Raw genomic sequence first — 6,034 nt, 5'->3', positions numbered from 1 at the left:
AAGACACAGCGGCTCCTAACCTTCCCACAGTGCCTCTAAGTTACATGTGGACTCCTGCAAGGGCGACGAGCATCAGCCCTTTGGGTGAACTGGATCTGGTTAAGGGTTGGCCTCTGTAAGGATATCTGATGTCTTCTCTGCTTTTTTGGTGTGGTGTTCACATGGTTGTTTTGGAAAGTAATTTACTTTATAGTAATTTCAAACCTATAAAAAACTTAAAATAAGTACTCACGTTTGCCACCTCACATAGAATACTCCAGTGGGTTTTACCTAAAACTGAGATGCTCCCCCAGGGAACCAGCACATAAACCCCAAATGAAGAAATTGTATGGTTCACCTTGTAATCCCATCCACAGGCCCACTTCAGCCTCACCATTGCCCCAATTTATGGAAATCCTTTTTTTCATTCTGATTCAGTTTTCTTTTTCTGAAACTATTACTGAGAGTCCCCCTCTTTTTCAAAATCACAATGGATCAAAGCACACGAGATGAGCACCACCTGGGTGGCCTCCTCCGTGCGGCCTCTTTCTCAGAATGTTTTCAATGTTCATCCACGTTGCAACATGTATCATTAATATTCATTCACATTTTTCATTGTGATTAAAAATACAGAACATAACGTTTACCATTTAAACATATGCTTCTATGGTATTAACTAGATTCACATTGTTGTACATCCATCTCCAGAACTTACTCATTTTCCCCAAGTGAAACTCTGTGTCCAGTGAACACTAACTCCCCTCAGCCCCTGGCAGGGACACTCTTTCTATCGCCGCATTTGGCTTCTCTGGATGCCTTGTGTAAGGGGAATCCTGTAATATTTGTCCTTCTGTGTCTGGCTTATTTCACTTAGCATAGTGACTTCAAGATTTATCCATGTAGTAGCATGTGTCATAATTCCTTAGTTGTCAAGGCTGTGTAGTGTCCCATTGTGTGTACACCACATGTAGTTTATCCATTCATCCGCTGGTGAACAGTTGAGTTGTTACCACCTTTTACTCTTGTGATTAACTGATGCTATGAATATGGATGTACCCATTTCTCTTCCATTTCCTGCGTTAAAATAATTTGAATATATACTGTGAAGTGCAATTGCTGGGTCACATGTTAACCCCATGTGTAAGTTTTTGAGGAAATCCCATATGGTTCCCTGCTGTGGCTGCACCATTTTATTCCTTTATATGGCAAAACAATATGGCAGTTTATGGACATACCCTATTTGTTTAGCCTTTGATGGACATTTCAATTGTTCTACCTTTTGGGCCATTGTGAATAGTGCTGCTATGAATATTTGTGGACAATTTTTTTGGTTTGTTTGAACACCTGTGTTTAATGTTTTGGGGTCTATATCTAGGAGTGAAGTTGTTGAGCCATGAGGTAACTGTATTTTTGATCTTTTAGAGGGAATGACAAACTATATACATGGGCTGTACCATTTTCCAATTCTACAAGTAATGTTTAAGGGTCTCAATTTCTCTACATTTTTGCCAATACTTGCTGTTTTTAGTTTTTTTGATCGTGGGGCTTCTATCATGTTTGAAAGGCTATGGCATTATGGTATTAATTTGCATTTCCATCATAATTAATGTTTAACATCTTTTCATGTGCTTCTTGACTAACGGTCTTGTCTGGAGAAGGGCCTACTTAAGACCTTCTACCGTGCTGAACATTGGGTTGTTTTGTCTGTTTATGAATTGTAAAAGTTCTTGATATATTCTTGATAAAGTTTTTTTTCAAGTATATAATGTGCAAATATTTCCTTTGATTCTGTGTGTTGTCTTTTCACTTTCTGGATAGCATCTTTGATGTACAAAAGTTTCTTTAGAGGAAAGTCAGTTTATCTTTTTTCTTTCCTTGGTTGTCTTTTGCTATCAGATCTAAGAAAATCGCTAAATCCAAGGTCATGATGATTTACCCCCATTGTTTCTTTGAGAGTTTATACAGCTTCCTTCCCTATCTGTGAGGTATTGGCTCCAGGACACCCTGTGGATACTGAAATCTGTGGGTGCTCAAGTCCATTGTATAAAATGGTGTACTATTTGCAAATAATCTAAGCACATCTTCCTGTATACTTTACATCACCTCTAGGTCACTAACAATACCTAATACAATGTAAATGATATGCAAATCATTGTGAAGAAAATGTAATGTTATTTAAATAGTTTATGGTGTGCAGCAAATTCACATTTTCCTTTATGTAACTTTCTCAAATTATTATTATTATTTTCTATCTGAAGTTGGCTGTGTCTGCAAATATGGAATCAGTTGATGAGGGCTGATTGTAACTTTACCTCTCTTTAAATTTAAGCTGTTTATCTATCTTGAGTTAATTTTGTATGTAATGTGAAGCAAGGATACAATTTCATTTCTCTTGAAAATTAACATTAAAATTTGAGACTGTTTAACTTTGGAAGAAACTACCAAACTGTCTTCCAAAGTTGGCTGTACCTGTATTCCACTAGAATCTTGACTATATTTTTGTACGATTATGTACTGTCTGTATACCTTCTTTAGCCAGGTGTCTGTTTCTATCTTTACCCATTTTTACTGGGGTTGTTTGTTCTAGATTTTATTGGTATAATTTGAGAACAAATCCATTATCAGATTAGCATCTTGCAAATGCTTTCTCCCAGTTTGTGGTTTGTCTTCTGGCTTTCTGAACAAGACCTTTCACAGAGTAGAAGTACATATAACTTAATAAAGTCCACATTATTTAGTTTTTGTATTATTTTGTAGATAGGCATTTGGTGTTGTGTGTTAAAATGCATCACAAGACCCAAAATCTTACAGATTTTCTCCCATTTCCTTTTAAAATATTTATAATTTTGTCATTAAAATTTGTCTATGGGCAATTTGGAGTGAATTTTGCTATCAGTTGTTAAGTTTGTGTCTATGTTCTCTTCATTCTATGTATTTTATAATTAATTGTTCCTTAACCATTTTTTGAGATGGGATGGTGAGATGTTTGGGTCTGTTTCAGTTTGGATTTCCAAAGGTACTACATAGAGCAGAACTGTGCTCAGGATGAGGTCTCTGGGCTTTGTAAGCTCAGCGTTCCCCAAACTTCTCTGATGGCCCACAGGGGGGCGCCAAACCAACCTCTCTGACCCACAGGGCACAGGCGCTTTCTGCCCAGGGACTTGGCCCCTTGCGCGGCTGGCAGGGGCTCTGTCTCCTCAGGACTGTCAGGGTTTTGGCTTCTAGACAGTGGGGCTGTGTCCATGCTGTCATCGCCTGAGTTTTCTCAGGAATCACCAGCCAGGATGCTCCATAAAATAGGGGAAAAAGAGGACAAAGTGGGGAGAAGCTTCCTGTGTGGAGCTGACTGCTGAGGGGAGCTCTGTCTCCAGAGGACCCTCAGAAAGAGCTTGACGTGGAAACTGGGGTTTTAGTTTTGTGTGCAATGTAGATGGTGACCAGTGGTGTTGCTTGGTGCACGGTGTCCGGTTTTCCCGGCACTGTTTATTGAGGGGACTGTCCCTCCCTTTGTGGGTCCTTGGCCCCATTTTCGTGAATTAACTGACCACAGCCATGTGAGTTTATTTCTGGGCTCTTTATGCTGTTACTCTCGTCCATGTGTCTGTGTTTGTACCAGTTCCTCACTGCTGTGGTCACTACAGCTCCGTGATACAGTTTGATGCTAGGGAGGGAGATGCCTCCAGTTGTGTCCTTCTTTCTCAGAATCTCTTTGGCTGTTCAGGGTCCTTAGTTGTTCTATATTAATGGTAGGGCTGTTATTTCTATTTCAATGAAACATATCATTGAATATTATATTGATGTTGCAGTGAATTTGTTGATAGTTTTGGGTAGAATCAATATCTTAGTAATAGTAATTCTTCCAATCCATGAGTACAGAATATTTTTCTGTTTATTTGTGTCTTCTTCAATTTCTTTTCCAATGGCTTACATTTTCTGAGTATAGGTCTTTCACATCTTTGGTAAAAATTTGTTCCTAGATATTTTGTTCTTTTTGATGCAATTATAAATATGATTGTTCCCTTAAATTTTCTTCTGATGTTTCAGTATTATTGTATAGAAATGCAACTGCTTTTTGTATATTGATTTCATATTCAACTTTACTGAATTTATTTAACAGCTGTTTGAAAAGTGTGGAAAATTGTAGTTTTAAAATCTCACTGTTTCTCCTGCATCCCAGGGCATGTACAGGACCCAATACCTGGTGTCTACTCCTATACTTCTCCCACAGTGCCTCTTAATAGCAAGTGGACTCCTACAAGGGTGATGAGCATCACAACTCTGGCTGACCTTGGTCTGGGTGAGTCTTGGCTTCTGTAACAAGTTTTGACGTCTATCTTATCCACTTTTCTGGCATGATATTGATATAGTTGTTTTGAAAAGTAATTGACTTTCCAGTAATTTCTATAATGGTAAAAATTACTTACAGTTGCCACTTTATATAAAATACTGTAGGGTGTTTGACCCCAAACAGGGGTAGTCTCCTGAGGAACCATCATGTAACCCACAAAAGAGGAAGTCTTATGGCTTCCACATTATTATTTAATCCACAGGCTCACTTCAACTTTCACCAGTAGGTCTAACTGCATGTTTTCTTTTTCTAGAATTGTTACTGAGATTCTCTCATTTTGACAACATTGATAAAGCACACATGAGGACCATATGATCTGGGAGAACTTTTCTTTATGGCTTTTTCACTAGGGATCTTTTCATTGTGTATTAATATAGTAAATGGTATCAGTACTACATTCCTACATTCTTTATTTTCATTGTGATTAAAAGTGCATAATATGGCATTTATAATTTAAATCATTTTAACTACAAATTTTTGTGCTATTACCCACATTTACATAATTGTAGAAACAAGTTCAACAACAAGTGTACCTCCTTTATGCATGAGAGATACCCAGGAAATTGAGTAATTCCCCGAAATGGCCCAAGAGATCACCTGAAATACCATCTTCATCTAAAAGCAAAAGAAAGGAAGGATGTGTTTGTTGTACAGATTTAAATCTTAGCCTTCTCTATTGATTGGAGTTTTCAAAGACTTAGTCATCCTTCTATTCCTGATACAGAAGGGGCAACAACCTTTCAAATGGAGATTTCCCTTATAAATGTGAATTTGCCTCACCTAAAGACAATTTTGACTTGGGTTTGACAGACTCTCATGTGTCTTCCTCCCCTTCCCCTCCTTCTCCTCCTTCCCCTTCCCCTTCCTCCTCTTCCTCCTCCTCCTCCTCTTCTTCCCCTTCCTCTTCCTCCTCCTCCTCCCCTTCTTCCCCTTCTTCCCCTTCTTCTTCTTCTTCTTCTTCTTCTTCTTCTTCTTCTTCTTCTTCTTCTTCTTCTTCTTCTTCTTCTTCTACAAATCTGCCCATTGTAACCCTTTGGCTAAAGAGGTGTATCTTGGGTAGTCATTTGCCCTCCTTCACATGGGTGTACACCAATTTGCTTGTGTATTCATGTAAGAAAGGACATCCTCACATGTTAAAGGTTTTAGCCATTATCAATAGAATTATTGTGCATAATTGCATGCTAGTTTTTGTTTGGACACTTTTTCAAAGCAATTGTCTAAATACTAGAGGCTTAATGTTGGGTCCTCAGGTGAGCCTTGATTAGCTTAGGAAAAAACTGCCCAAAATCTTTTCAAAGTAGCCATACATGCATTACACCTGTGGTGAGGGAGAGTTCCTGTTTTTCTTCATCCTCCATTAATCACAAGTAATGTCATTTTTTTGGAGTTTAGTGGTTCTAATATGTGTGCAGTGCCATTTCATCATTATTTTAATTTCTAATTCCCTAATGATATATGATTTTGAGAATAATTTATATGTTTATTTACTATCTGTATATTTTCTTTGGCAAGGCGTTTGTTAAGATCTTTACCTATTTTTACTGGGGTTATTTGTTGTACAGTTCTTGGTGTAATTTGAGCCCAAATTCTTAATCCGGGTATGTGTTTTGTAGTTATTTTTCTCAGTTATGTGGCTTGTCTTTAGGTTTTCTGAATAAGGTCTTATACAGAGTTTAAATTTTTAATTTTTTAAACTGCATGATATAA

This window comes from Camelus ferus, chromosome 9 (assembly GCF_009834535.1).
Source record: "Camelus ferus isolate YT-003-E chromosome 9, BCGSAC_Cfer_1.0, whole genome shotgun sequence".
NCBI classification, from domain to species: domain Eukaryota; kingdom Metazoa; phylum Chordata; class Mammalia; order Artiodactyla; family Camelidae; genus Camelus; species Camelus ferus.
The sequence above is the reverse complement of the archived record's forward strand: the minus strand, read 5'-3'. Positions refer to the sequence as shown.